The sequence below is a fragment of the Acromyrmex echinatior genome, chromosome 8 (assembly GCF_024713525.1).
Source record: "Acromyrmex echinatior isolate Ae372 chromosome 8, ASM2471352v2, whole genome shotgun sequence".
Taxonomy (NCBI): Eukaryota; Metazoa; Arthropoda; class Insecta; order Hymenoptera; family Formicidae; genus Acromyrmex; species Acromyrmex echinatior.
Genome location: NC_141859.1, coordinates 14,785,630 through 14,802,594, shown reverse-complemented (window position 1 = coordinate 14,802,594; position 16,965 = coordinate 14,785,630). Strand labels below are relative to the sequence as shown.

General features: G+C 28.3%; 1 long non-coding RNA gene across 3 annotated transcripts in view; it reads right to left on the bottom strand.

The window, feature by feature from the left end:
- Positions 1–16,965, bottom strand: part of LOC105152580 (uncharacterized) — a 28,769-nt gene that overhangs the window by 574 nt on the left and 11,230 nt on the right. Inside the window, exon 2 of one of the 3 annotated variants that reach the window (XR_015545821.1) lies at positions 3,458–16,830. This is a non-coding gene — a long non-coding RNA (uncharacterized LOC105152580). Of the gene's footprint in view, positions 1–168; positions 16,831–16,965 lie in introns of those variants that run through there. The other 2 variants (XR_015545822.1, XR_015545820.1) reach the window with 2 other exon arrangements.

Sequence of the window (16,965 nt, the reverse complement as noted above, 5' to 3'; positions counted from 1 at the left end):
TTTTTATGTTGAAATTCTTATTCTCTGGTCTCTGTTCCCTATTCCTTTTATTGTGCGGAGCTTCTTAGACTTCCTACGCGAAATGACTTCCACGCCCCTAAGTAGGAGGGAAGATGGGGTGGATCTCGCTTCGCGTGGAAAATCGTCTCTAGGCAATATATAGAATAATTTTTGATTTTTTTTGTGTATGATAGAAACAAGACATTATTTTTCAAACTTTACGTGTTAATAACTCGTGAACGAACGATTACCGCCTAAAACCTTTTGAAGGTCACTTAGAATCATGACCTTGACAAACATATTGAAGAAGCATTCCCTAATGTAAAAGTTAACCATCTTTAATTCAATCCAAGATATCAAAATTTTTACGTTATAATAAAAAGGGATTTGTTAATTTCAATGATCCCAAAATTAATAGATTTTAAGTTTACATGCAACTACTAATTTCATTATTCTTGTTTAGCAATAGAACAAGATAAATAAGTTTCGATGAAAATAAGGAGTTCATATCACTGATCATAAATTACACATATACAATAAAATATACCATATTTTTATATCATTTACTGTTTGATAATCATACGACTCAATATTCTTAAAATTAACTATTCACTGCAACACGTTCTCCCGAGGTATATACTACAGCACGGGTACCCAATGAGTCTGAAGGGCCACATTTCAAATTTTGACTATTGTCTGCGGGCCTTCTCGCCGCGCGCGCTTTATTCACGTGGAATTTTTTTTGAAATACGATTATATTTTGGAATATGGTTGCGGGCCGGATTGAAAGACTGCACGGGCTGGATCCGGCTCACGGACCGGACATTGAGCACCCGTGTACTACAAGATGCGAGTATTCATGTACTTTGAAACACTTAGAACAATCCAATTTATACTGAATATCTATCTGCACAATGTTTCTATTGTACAGTAGCCATTATATTAATGAAATAACAATGTTATCCACATATATCTATATATATGTATAAATTAAATAAAGGTTATTTAAAAAAATTATAAAATTTTTCGCTTTATATTTATATATATATATAATATATATGTATATATATGTATATATATGTATATATATATGTATGTGTATATATATATATATATATATATATGTATATATTAGGTGTTGGAATTAATTCGTAGCGTTTTTTAATGAAAGAATGTTATTTATTTCACATGAGCATTAAAAAATACATTAATGAAAGTACTTCCCATCACTTGTAAAACGCTACGAATTAATTCCAACACCTAATATATATATATATATATGTATATATTACTAGAAAATGTAAAGAAAGTATTGCAAATGTAATTGGCATTAATTTATCATTTTGAGTGACAAATCATCATTCATAATTCAATTTTTGTGAAAATACATTATGTGAAAATAGATGAAAAAGTTATCTTAAAAAGAATCTTTTAGTTAATTAAAATTAAATTCAGTACTATCTCGCATAACGAAATATATATGTGGATATCTGAAAATAACAAAAAATCAGCTACTCGACATTAAAAATGCATTGAAAAAACTATTTTAAAATAATTTCATTATACTCATCGATGTAATAGAATTATAACATGTAATTGTACATATTTAGACTAATATATATTATAGAATATATATTAAAGTTAAAAAATGTTGTAGATAAAAGAGAAGTGCTCTAGTATACAATAAGTACATATAGATAAATTGTGCCGATTAGGTATAGTCAATTTGTCAATTTGCTCGATACATCTTGCCAAACTCCTTACAATATCAAAATTTTTCAACATTTATCATAAGCCCAATACCAATAAACTTTTTCTTCACTACTATTTTATATCTCGTTTTACTTCGTAGTCGATTTTTATTACGGTGAAAAGAAATGAGGAGTGACAGTTAATCATTTGTAAACGGTATAAATATGTAGTGTCGATTATATATGTCAAGTTTTATCTATTTTATTTTATTATGAAATTTATCGAAATATATATTATCTGCGTGTATGGAATACAAATACCTGGAACGACATTCACATTTCCACATTTTTTTTCGTCGAGCCAATTTGAAATTTCATTACACACATTCCACGGAAAATTTTCCAACATCTCTCATCGTCTTTGCATTCGAAAAACTTATCACACATTTCATCTTTTATATTTATTATTAGTATATTTTGGAAAATCGAAAAGCAGGACAAATCTTTATATGATAACTGTATTCACAGTGATACATACGTCCACATAATTAAACTCATTTCTAATTGAGCTCATGTTATTTCCTCATTGGCAGCTACTATTTCAGCATTTTTTTATGTTCCTCTTCTCGGCACACTTTCACTCTTTATTTATAGATTTCCTTGTTTTATAATTGAATGTTTAATATGATTGAAATTAGATTAAAAACGTAAAATTAAATCGTATAATGTAAACATAACGATTAAATAAAATGCTTTATTAAATAAAAAATCAAACTTTTATAGCATCAAATTAACTATTATTGTGAAGAAATTTAATTCGTAAAAGCAAAATTCCGTTTTTAACGGTACTAATTTAGGTCGAGTGTAATGACAGGCAGAACAATAAAATTGAAGAGAAGGAATGCTTTGTCAGTGTTACAACTTTCGAGCTTAACAGCTTATTGCTTTTGTGTCAAGATTATTCGTGCGATTGCATTGAATCAATCCGTGCTATAGCTGTTATTATTTTAATTATTTGATATATATCTTTTAAAGTCGATCATCCGGCGTTTCGTACAACACATTTATTATTAAAACGATACTCTACTTTCGTTAACAGAACTGTAGACAGTTTCTGCACAGTTATCTTCTCATGATGGAATTTATTCTTCTCTATATTTATATGTACAAATTCATATAAATACATGAATACTCGCTAATTATTATTTTAAAATGCACATAATAAGAGAGAACATGGATAAGTAAAAATATTATAACTAAATATTAAAAATTTTTTTTAAATATTATTCTTGTAATTAATCCGCGATGTTTGTATTATTAATTTTTGTAAATTTATCAATACATTTAAAATTGATAAATTTTTCCCTTGTAATAAATAAACGTCCAACGGTCTTTATGTGTTATTATATTTCAAAAATTAATTTAAATGTAAAAATTACTATGTAAATGATAAAAGAATACAAAGAATTTTTTTAGATTATTTAAATTATCAGAATTTTCAAAGAAAACATTTTGCATTATATATCCATCTTAATCTAATTGACAAAAGAAATACTGTAGCAAATAGAGACTACAAGATTCGCTCGGAAATTTATTAAGGGATAAACTTCATTATTGTAATTATTGAAAAACAAATTTATATATCACTATAAAAATAAAATAATTTAAAAAAAAATATCAAGTTAGATATATATAAAGAGTGCAGTGTAATATAATTTTTTATTATTTTAGATACACTATTTCTTCATATCCAACACTTCACTAACTTGTATTATATTATTAGCTTGCACTATATCAATGACTTCGTTTTCATATACATTTGCACGTGGCAAAAAGAAAAAGCACACGAATCCGTAACATTTTCATACCTATTACTCGAACGATTTGATAATTAATCTATTTCTTGTAGCAGTTACATCTAAATTTCATATGAAACGATTAAACGATCATATCACGGTACGAGCGAAGGTCAATAAAAAATATAGAATTTATTCCGATACGGGATTACGGACGCAACTCCACGTGCCACGGTCTGCGATGCGACTCAAATGCAGCTCGAAAGCTCACCTCGAAAAAGCTTGCGCAAGCGTGCGATGGTGCGGCTCAACGAAAGCCAATCCGCGTAAACGTGTCTCCGTTTGTAAAGGTTACAAAGAGGAAAAGAGAACGAAAGAACGAGAGCAAGCGGAATGCAAGTACTCTCGAGGCACTGCCTTTATAAGAAATTTGTTCTCGTATAAGAAATTTGAGTGTATGCACTTTCCGCGAAGAGAGAGACGAATGTGAGCACGGGCCTAAGTTGACCTTTTTAAGCGGCGCACTAAATCTTTCGACTAGTAATATCGGTAAACGAATTACTCTTCCACGTTAACTTGCTGATTTTAGATTCTCATCTAACAGATACTTTTCCAAACGCAAACAAAATTTGAAACGTTAATTAAAAAATCAATAATTTTATTACTCTTTTTACGCAATAACAAACACAATGCATCAAGTTTGCATCGATAAGTAATGATATTACGATAAGTAATAATATTATATAAGCAAGTAATGGAACAATTAATACGTATAAGAATTATTCATAAATTGAATTGTTTGAAATTTTTATCTTTAAATAATTAATGAGTATATATTCAGAAAATCACACACGTAAATTTCAAGAGATTCTATTTATTTGTGCAGATAAAATCGGACGTCTAGATTGAAATAATTCTTGGCTTTATTAGCACTCCATTTTATGAGACTCGATATTATTATTGAAATTTGAGTTGCGTAAATCTGAAGAATCACACATCAGATTTGTCTAGAAAATAGTCCGATTACCAGAAATTATCACGCGATATTATCTTGACTAATTGTCGTTTATTTCAATTATGTGCCAAGAAAAGAGCTAATAAACATAATAAATGCAAAATAGTTGAACAAAAATACTACTTCTATTCAATAAGATGGCAGTTCATTTAATGACCAGATTTCTTTCAGATATACTCATATTACATTCTTTCTATACTATACTTACTAATATCGATCTAATATCCATACATTTTTTAGATATTATACATAATCCTTATTTACAATTAAAATCTTTCTTCTCCTTCCTCAATAACACATTATGTGACACGTTGTATGTATATTTTTTGCCTTGTAAATGCATAGAACTAAGAGATTTTATAATACTAATAAAATTTATAACTAATTTATAATTAATACTGTCACCCAATCATTTGTAACGGCAATATCAATAAAATCATGTAACGATAATGGCCTTTTCCCTTTTAATTCGCTTTTCATTGGTAATGTTCGTACATTATTATATCTTATAAGAATGATGATTTTTTTACAAAACTGTAAGATATATTTCCGATAAATATCTTCTATATGGGATACTACGGAATTAATATTAATATTAATAATATTTTGATACAGTTGATGAGTACGATATTACTACAACCTGAGAGATACCAGAATGGAGAAGAAATGAAATAACTGTTATACAGTAAACTGGCGGCCGATATAAAATTGCGCGGCCAGCTAAATAGATAAATGGCGATATCATTGCGGTCGAAGAGGCTGACAGGATGAACGCACATTGTAGCTGGCCTATAGAAAGCTGGTTGAACAAAATTGTTCGACCTCCATGGTGTAATTTAATTCAAGGGTCGAATGAACAAAGATAGATATAGATGTACAAAAATGGAGATACACGAGGTGAGGGTAGATGAGATAGAAGCGTAAAGAGACTGAGTTGAAATGAGGGGTTAGATAGAAGAAGGGGACCGTTAAGTAAATGTAAAGGAAAAAAGGAAAAGACATCGTAAAGACTCGAGACGGAAAAGAAGCAATGAGAACTACGAGGAAAGAACGGCCCGCAGGCAACGGATAAATGGAGGAAACAAGACTGAGAATGATATCAAACGAGGCCTAAAATGACGTCAATGAAGACACGTCAAGAGAAAAGGATAATGTTTGGGCTCGTGCTATCATCCAAGAAACGCTCGGCAAGATCTTGAGGAGATATTTCAGCCTTGAAATGTATTCTTTCCATGAGAGAAAACTGATTGTGAGATTTGAACATGTGAGAAATAGATGATGATCTTACCGAAAATATTTCGAGACGCACGACAATTTTATTTAAGAATTATTATGTTATCTAATCGAAGCCTCAAGATTTATTTAAATTTTGATATTATATATAATAAACGCTTTAATAAATAAAGTTAAAATAAATCGATACGTCGTATAACTTATAATGCTATAAAATTGTAAACGATTTTATATTATGTTACATATATCGCTGCAGATATCAAATAGTTGAAATAATTATTATCTAATAATTCGCGCCTAGTTAATAAGACAAAAACTAATTGCACATATCCTTGTCGTATGTGACATGATTGATAATTATTAAGTAGAGTAGACATTAACACATTAAACATAAACTCGGCTAATAGTAACATTGCCTAAATAATAGAATAGAAAATCGTGAGCAACTATGTATTGAAATCATTGTTTATTTTATCTGATACTCTCTTATTCAAAGATTATGATGCAAATTTTAATTTTATATTTTTCAATTAAAACGATTGTGACAAAAAGATATAACCGAGCAACGCATTAACAAAAATATATGAAAGAATATATGCTTCTAACAATAAATTAAAAGATGCATTATACAAAAAAATTCTATTCACTGCATTTACATCTTAGAAATGAAAACGCAAATGTGAACAAAAGTAATTTGCAATATTATTACACGATACATATAAAAAATGCTTATAAAAAAATATAATGCGTTGTGTAATTAATCCGAAAAATTACTTGAGAGAATATTTTATGTTGAATTAATAAAAATAATTTAGAAAATTGGTTTGCAAGTAGTCAGTAGTCTTCTACAAACTGAAAAATTATTAGCGATTTGAATTTGAAAATATACAACTCTATCCCATTTATCATTGAATCTCTGAAGATAAACGTGCACTCTACAGCATATACCTACATACATATTCTTTAGAACACTCTGAACATTTTTCCTTCGACACGCTCTCGGCTATTTGCCAGCTAGGCAGCAGAAAGAACGGTCCTCTCATCTTTATTTTATCGATGAAATCGTGGCCGCACCGTAATAATTCTGGCATAGAATACACTTACGCGTTCGCATGACCTTAATATCATACGAAATAAAAACAATGCTAATAGCTAAATAGCATATGCTAAAAATATTGCATTATTAAATAAGAAAAAATATTACACGAATAATTTATATAAGATGTTATACCATTGCTTCCTATTCACTATATTAGCGAAACCAAAGTATAAATAGATGATCGATTCTTAAGCAAAGTTTATGTAAATATAATTTCTATATCTGGATTCCTCTATTTTCAGTGAGAATAAATTGTATATTATCCATTTCGTTAATGTGATGTCACAGATACAACTCAGGAACCGCTCGGTGACGCTATAGATCGAGTCTCACTGACGACAAACGAATGATGACATAGCAAACGGATTTGTGTGATATGCCATTATTATATGTATATTTTCCGCATTGTTTTGTCAGACATATCGCTCAAGTTTAATTCTATTCAATTGAGATTTACCGATTTGAAGTAAAAATATAATATAATTATATATAATCTAAAAACAATATAGTACAATAAAATACAATCTTGAGTATTATGACAGAAACTAAGCAATTTCCAGTAAAAACTATCGAGTAAGCCTATTGACGCTTACTTGGAAATTTCCATATAACTTCTTGTAATTACCTTTCGCATTCAAACGATTAAACTGTAAAAAATTAAATTTGGATTGCATCTCAAAACAAACATCCAAATTTTTCGATCAAATCACGATTACGAACGTAATACATATATAACAAACATATAGAATTTACTCTCGAATATACTTATTTTAAAATTAATAATTGTGAATCCTTGTGATGTTTTCAAAATAGCTGAATCAATTTTATTCGCTTGTTTAAGAAATTGTAAAGTTCTTCTTAATCTTTCAGAGACTTTAAAGATTTTTAAACAAATCATAAATGAGCAACCTAGTATCGCGCGCATCCACCCAGAAGTCACATTACCATATAATATATATATAATTAATTCGTGAATGAACGTAAGATCATCTTACACATCTTTCGAAAAGTTAATATGCTTTTCTCTCACTAAATAATATTAGGTGTTGGAATTAATTCGTAGCGTTTTACAAGTGATGGGAAGTACTTTCATTAATGTATTTTTTAATGCTCATGTGAAATAAATAACATTCTTTCATTAAAAAACGCTACGAATTAATTCCAACACCTAATATTTCTCCACTTTCTGTGACCTTAATGATTGTATCGCGAGTAGTCTTGCGTACAGATTTAATTTATCTAAAAAATTAACGATGATATTAATGTCATACGTTTGGTATAACATCTTCATATTTTCGTGCTACTTTATTACGCATTCTTACTCATTCAGTAATATGTCATACGCTAGGTCTACCGTGTGCCATTATGCACATTTATGATTACACTAAAGATGACGATATGCATAATACCGTCTGTCTCTGCAGCCGCTAAGAACGTCAACTGGCGTCGGTGTGATCGTAAATTTGCAAAATAGAAAAGCGTCGCTACCACATCGTCCTCGAAAGAGATGCATATATAAATGCAAAAGAAAATTGCGAACTTGGAATTGAGAGAATCATGGGTAGATACGTTATGAGTCGTATTTTTGTAAAATTCAAGTTGGCATGAAATCGTAATTTACGATCTCTGTCTGTAAGAAGAAATGTGAGTAATGCAAGTTAGCTAAATCCGAACAAGGTTCTCTCTCTCTCTCTCTCTTTCTCTCTCTCTCTCTCCCCTCTCTCTCTGCTTTCCTCCCCTCCCCACCCTTACCCCTTTTATTCTTCCTTCCTTTTTCCATTCTCCTCCCTTTCTCGCTCTAGTTACATTATCTATATTTTATCACGAACATATATCAAATATACATAAACGCATACTACGTTTTCATATTTGCTTAAATTCAAGTAAAATAACCGCCGGAGATATTGAAATAGAATTATCAAACGCCTATGCTTCAATTGTCAGAATTTGTTAATAAAATAAAAAAAATTTCAAAAAGAAGAATATAAAATGATGTATAAACATCAGAGCTACATCATAAACTTGCAAATATTTAACTCAAAAAACAAAATTCAACATAAAATCAATGTTTATTACATTTCCTCTTCGAACGTCATCAATCACTCGCGCATTGATCGATTAAAGTTGCATATTGCCTTGCATATTTTCCTTTGGTAAATCATAGAGATCTCGCGATAACGTTAATTGAACTATTTTCGGGATAAATGCAATCCATTAAGTGTATATTGTTTGTGCAATAATTTTTGTCCTCATAAAACATTAAATTACAATATTACTTAGTAAGGAAATCATAGGTTATATGACGCTCAGTTAATATTTGAAATATATGTGATTATTAATCATTGTACGTATGTATATATGTATGCATGTTCAATTTTCTCAATACACGAATTTTCTTTTACTTTTTCTGATATAATAATTTTTGCAATCTTATATTTTAATTAATTAAGAATATATTATATTAATTATCTAAATACATTATATAAAACTGAATTTCTTTTTTATTTGCTAATTTTTTTCTCATTCTGTATGTGTTTTATAGAACCAATGAATTCGAGTTGACATATAATATTTGGCAAATTTGTAATAAACAATCCACCCCCCCCCCCACACGCAACCATGCGCGCGCGCACACACACACACAGGAGAGAGAGGGAGAGAGAGAGAGAGAGAGAGAGAAGGGGGAAAATTATCTAAGAGAGATTTTTGAAAGGTCAAGGATTTGAACTAATATTATTCTCTCTCTCTCTCTCTCTCTCTCTCTCTCTCTCCTCTCCCCTCTCCCTCACTCCCCCCTCCACCCTCTCTCTCTCTCGTGTTTCCAAATAATCTAATTCCTTTGAAACAACGGAAATAACGATTATAGATAAAGTATAAAATTATAATAAGTTATAAAATTTCTGAATATACCAATGTGATACGACAATTTACGAAACGATCATGCGTTACAATTAATTCGTTTCATAAAGATACTTATTATGTATGTATGTATAGGTATAATAGACTCGTATCCATAATTTTGGATATGCTAACAAATGGACAATATATTAAGATTTCTCAATTTACATACATATACATGGTAGATATTTTTGAGATGCGATCGTTTGTGAATGTAGCATTTAAGAATAAAGCTGATTTATATGTATATGAACAATATAATATAACAACTTATAAATCCTAAATGTAATAACAACAGTAACAAAAATTTAATTTGTAACTTAATGTAACTAAAAAGGTTTAAAAAAATGTTACATTGTGTATTGTTAATATCTCATATGTTACATTGTAAAAAGAGAATATTAGGAAATTCAACTCGAATTGACGTAAATCAATTCAATCTCAGAGTTAAGTATGGCAACTAACTGTCGGGTTGCATCAAGAAACATTTTAACTTCCTTTAATTTCTTCTTTGTGTTAAATAAACATTGAATTTATTTTTGATATACCAATAGTTTAGTCAAGTTTATAAATATTATATAGAAATAAATTCAATATTTATTTACTATAGTAAACGAACATAATTGTAGTATCAATAAAAGTTCTTTATGAGCACAATGAAATAAATCTACAGTAGAATAGACTGATTTTGTATACTTTCCAACAAGCGATACAAATGACACAATAATTGTAAAATAATGGATGATTACATCCATTATTGTTTGTCAATGTTAAACAAAGATGACATGATCACTGTATCGCACTGTGTCGCTTGTTGGAAGGCACACTTTAACTTTTGGATTATTCTATAAAATAACTGGATTATTCTACAAAATAACAAGAACTCAATAAATTATTAATACTTACAATTTTGAGGTAATCTCCACTTTGTCTACGAATAAAGTAGATTTAATAATTTATCTAATAGGACAATTTATTAAATTTGTTTGCTCTCGTTACTTTGTAAAATAATTTAATTAATTATTAAAATTTTCTATCATATAGATTGATTTGATTAGTAGCTGTCCTGACAAAAATGTTAATCGCCATGATATGGCAAGAAGTGCATAAAAATGATTAATAGTTTAACCATTAATTGACCATTCTCGCTTTATATACAAATAGATATCGAATCTCTCTTACGAGCACACGCGCCATCTGTTGATAGTTCTACAAAATATTCTCTCGCTCTAAATTTTAAATCAATGTGAAAAATCATCAATAATTTATTGAATTCCTATTACTTTTAAGTCCTATTACTTTACGTTACATTCATGTTTCTTTATTATCAATAATTATTTAATTAACTTTGTAAATATGCTTATGATTGTAGCATCCCATCATTGAATTACGTAAATAGTTCAAGATACTTTTCTCTATGATTGATTTGATCTCCATGTAGATGCAGTTATTATTATTATGCAATTAAATCATTCTTATGGTAGTTGAATAAATATCTAATATTAAATAAATACTTTTAACCATATTTCAGCTCGATCAATCATATATTTTGACTAAATTTTGTAGTATATTATATTATGTAAAGTTATTCATCTAATTAGGTTTTTATTTTTCTTGACCTCTTACGGGGATCCTAAAGTGTGTAACGTATAAAAAAAACATATAAGAAGCAAAGATTGTACTAGCAAATCGGGGAACCATTTTAATAAATAAACTCAGATAATAAATTTTACTATACTTTAATTCATGCTATCATGATGTTATTCGCCTTATAATTATATAATTAACATTTAAAAATCACGGTTCCTTCTTTTTTATTATACATATATATATAATAGAAATGATAAAATATTAGCGTTCCGTTATTCACTACGAGTATTGAAAATTTATAGTTTATATTACGTATATCATAGATTTCCAATACTTGCAGTGAATGATATACATCTAATAATAATGAGACTTTTTTGATGACAAATTAATGTTTGCATGTATTAATCCCAACAGTGGATAATTTACCGACGTAAGCTGTGGTATCTGCAGATTTTGTCGTAAAGAAAATCTCAAAGGAATGCTAGCGCCCACTAGGTGACCACACTCTATGGATAACCTTAATATATTATTGATTTCTTAAAAATAAATTGTAAAGGAATCAGACTATGCATTGAAGATTGAGATTGAAGATTAAAGATTGAAATTTTACCAATGAAAATAAAAAAATTTTGGCTCCTTTTGTTCTAATTGGTCAAACTTCAATCTTTCAATCTTCAATCTTATTCTTCAATGCATAGTCTGATTCCGGCTTAAGAGATAATAATTTGAAGTATGATAAAAGTACGATTCAAATGTCATAATATTAATAATAAAAAGATTATACTTATTTTAGGAACGATCCATCGATATAATATGTAATGTTAATAGAAAATTAAAATTAAATAAAATTCTTGGACTTTTTTATATTTACAGTAAAATTATTTCATTAAAACTATGTAAATATTATAATAATTGTACGAGGAAAGTCATGAATCTAATAATAAATGTAATTGATGATTTAATAATTAATGTAATTAATAATCAAAATTTATTAGTGTTATTATTTAATTGTAATTGTAATTGTAATTTTTTTGCGTATTTCTAAATATTTTATAAAAATATTCACAAATTAATATAAAATATTTAATGAAAAAATATATGACAATTATATTTTTCTTATATAAGAATGTACTCATAAATTTTACCTATATTAAAATTTTGACATATATTTAAGGCCAACAATTATTACAAATGTCATATTAAAATTCATTATTCAATTTATTAATGTAATTTGTTACTGTAGTAAAATGTATACGAATATTACGCATTTGCAGAACAAGTTGATTGCCATTTATACGATGATTGCATTAATTTACAAGCGCTTGAATAATTCATAATTATGTTGGGTAACATATGCGAGCTCTTTCGCACATTATATAATATAAGCCAATTACAAGATAATGTTATTAATAGTAAAATTTTAGGTTTCATTAATCGCATGCTATTAAGAAGATCCTAAAACCGTTTGTATAAAACCGACTATGTCAAATAATTTTTATTAGGTGTTGGAATTAATTCGTAGCGTTTTTTAATGAAAGAATGTTATTTATTTCACATGAGCATTAAAAAATACATTAATGAAAGTACTTCCCATCACTTGTAAAACGCTACGAATTAATTCCAACACCTAATATATAACAAATACTGTTTTAATAAAATAAGATTTCACTAATCGCAAAAAAATAAATACAACTATGCTCTTTCAACATAATTGCCATTGCTCTGATATAATTAAATCTTTCGATATATCTCAATTTTTTAAAATAATGCTAGTTACTGCTAAATTATTCAAAATTTTATAATAAAAGAATATTTTTAGCCCTATTATTTATATTAATTTATTCTGTTTTGCAAACGATTATCCTAAATGATAACACAATTCTTTTAACAAACAAAATAGATAGATCTGTCCTGTTCTGAGATATATCCACATTACAAGAAGAGGCGACTAAATTAGTACAAACAAGCCGCAGGTTATATAATAGAAGAAGAAAAAGAAGAAGAAAAATAGATATTACGAATCAAAAATCTATCATATTAATAATATAAACAAAAAAATTTTAAACAAATATAAATACTTGAATTTTAATGTACGTACATTTCCTGATACAACTCAAAGTGCATCAAAAATCAATAGATAATTTTTCAGTCAATTTTCATCAATTACTATTTTTGATTTTCCAACAAATTTGAATACAAAGAATTATATTTTGATATCTTGTACTATTCTTAAATATGAATATGAAAAAATTGCGATGATGTAATATTATAATTCAGCATAATTAATTTTCAACTACAGTCATTATATTCATTATAATTCCAAGTTTATGATTATACTCGTACATGCTTATTTAAAAAAGATGAAAGTAAAACATATTCTTGGCAACATAAATGCAATATATTTTTACTGCAATATTTCTACATTGCTTAAAATAATATTGTATGTCTATATCGAAATTGTTACAATACAATTATTAGTACGTATAACACGAACAAATTATTTTATTGACTTCACATATAATCAATTATTTTGTACAACAAATCTACTAATCAACCAAAAAATGCATCGATTTAAAAAATAGCTCTAGTTGAAAGAGCTACTGTTTTACTTGACCAAACAGATAGGGGACGCAAAATAATCGTTATATTTTCATTTACGTTCTATGCTTACACTAATTCTAATAAATAAATCTTAATCCTTAAAAATTTCTTTGTTGATACATTATATACATATTCATTAAAACATCACATAAACACATTACTCATTATCTCAATATTTCGAAAAGGATCTCTTTTTCAATCTTTTCTGGAAATTCAATGTTGTTATCGATCAAAGATTTAATTTTCGCATAGGGTAACTCTGGCAAATACGTCGCACTGGGATTTACAGAAATTAGAAAAAATAAAAGGAGTGGGAATAATTTTCCCGCAACTATTTTTTCTGTTACATGCCTTTATGTTATATTAGTATAGTGTTACGATTTCAGTTTCTTACTGTTAATATTAATGAAATTATTATGAATTGAATTTGTCACTGTGTTAAGTAGCACCATCATAATCTACATAAAATGTTTACTGTAGGACGTGGAAAAAATTTAGTGATACATGAGTGTAGAGGAATAGTAAAACATATTGTATAATAAAATACAATTTTGCTTTTGTATTCTTTGTTTAGTTTGTTGTCTTGTATATCCCACCTGTTTGGGATATACGGATTTTTAGCGGACGGGATTTATGCCCAAAGCATACAAAGTGCGTAGATTGAATTCAGTGCACTAAATGCAATAAGCGCATTATATGAAATATGTATCTCATAACACTTTTAATACATGTGGGAAGATTGTAATTATTATTTATTACTTCATATACATTTATCATTCTTATTTCTTAATAAAACTTTATAAACGCATTTTATAAGTTATTGTGTCATTTTATGTCTTATTTATATTTGTAAATTATTTGTAAATTTTTCATGAGCCGTACATACTCCCCCCCCCCTTCCCCTATGAATAGTCATATATTCCACTCCTATGGGATAGATGACAAAAACGCAAGGGTTTAAAAAAGTTTATTTTTTAATACGCGCGCGCGCGCGAAATATAAATATTTCAGATTTCTAATATTTTTTTCATAATAGTAGACAGTACAAAGTTTTTACTGATATAGTTCGTTTACTTTAAACATAGTAAATAATACTTAATAAATTAAGTTTTTGATGGTGCGGCGTTACCGCATATACCGAAGTTACCCTAATCGTGTGAAAAAATATTTTTGAACAATTCCGAAATAATATACACAGAAACGAAGATGTAGATTTGATTTGTACATACAAACTTATAAATGCAACATAATTCTGAAAACGAATCTTGTTTTTCTATGCATAATTACAATGTTAGTTCATTACAAATTGATCGAACGATTCTGAAAAGAATCGACTACTTCATGATATAATATAGAGGTCCTTAATTTTCGGCATCACCCATTCTGAGCAGGTAGAGCGGACTATACTGAATCGAAAAATTCTCTACCATTTTGCAATTTCGCAATGGTTAACGAAATATTAATTACTAAAAATCGTTAAATATTAATTTTCAATAATTTTACTCAAATACTATCAATTTTACAGAAAAATCGCTAGAGACAATAATCATTTATTTTCTTCTCATAGAACTTTAAGAATTTTTTCAGAATTTTTTATCAACTTTTTAGTACTATTTTCTTATTTTTACCACCATGAGAAAATACTAAAAAATTTTAAAAAAATTCTCAAAACTTTATAAGAAGAAAATAAATAATTTTTATCTCTTGCAGTTTTTCTGTAAAGTTGAAAATATTTGAGTAAAAAATTGAAAACCAATATTTAGCGATTTTTAGTATTTAATATCTCGGTAACCATTGCAAAAATCGCAAAATGGTAAAGGAATTTTCGATTCAATTTAGTTCGCTCTATCTGCTCAGGATAGATGATGTCAAAATTTAAGGACTGTATACAATAACTTTCTCACAATTGCCAGCTGCGTTTTTATTCGCAAATTTAAGTTTATTTAATAGCCTAAAATTTTTTACCCATAAACGCGGGAACAAATAAAATGTTATGCGTTTAGTTGAATATTCAGAAAATTGATTTCTCTTAAAAACTAATATCGTATAAAATGTGTAGAAATATTAAACTTTCCGTATATACAAGTAACAATATGATACGATTTCTTTATTTAAATTTGTTATCTGGAAGATAATATTTATATTGCATAAGATATCTAAAAGACATCTTTTAGATGTCTTATGTCTAAAAGATGTCTTCTAAATATCTTATACAACATGCATATTATATGAAAAGTCACAACAAACTTGGAATAAGTACTACAAAGAATTTCTGTCTTTAATTTGATAAATTCATAGATTTTCAATTTGTTAAGAACATATTCAAAACGACATATTATAGAGACAATGTAAAATTAAGAATAAGGATTAGATAATACAATATGGATACGATGTTATTAGATATTAATAAAATAAAAACAATGAAATATCTTCTCCTTTATTAAGCCATCACTGCAGGAATATGATGATTAGAAGAACTTATCTAGAGAACGGAAAGAGAACGAAAAAGAAAGAGAAAAAGAGAAGGGGAAGGGGGAGGGGGGAGAAGAGAGAGGAGGAAGAGGAGGAGGAGGAGGACGAGGATGAAGAGGAGAAAGAAGAGGAGAATAAGAAAAGAAAGATTTATCTTTTTAAGACCAGATACGTGATGGCTCGAGAGAGGTCATCGATAGTGTTCGGAAATAAGACCAGTATCTAAAATAGCTCTCTTACCTTCTACATTCTTGTCCTTGTCCATTTCCTTTGTAAGATGAAAGATAAAGCGCACTACCGTCTCTTCGAATCACTGCATCACGAAACTTTCCAACTTTGACCAATCTTGAGCCGCAGCGCGCGTATCGATTTTAATAACTTTTCAAAAAGTGTGCGCATCTGTTGTAAGTGAACTAATCACCGATGCCAGATTTGCTAGTAAAGGAATCCAATACATAATAATGCAATAAGAAAATTTTACTCCAAACATATCGATCGTTCTTTTTCGAATTATTCAAATTCGAAATTAATGGAACCATTAGCGACAATGAGAAAATTCTAAACTAATAT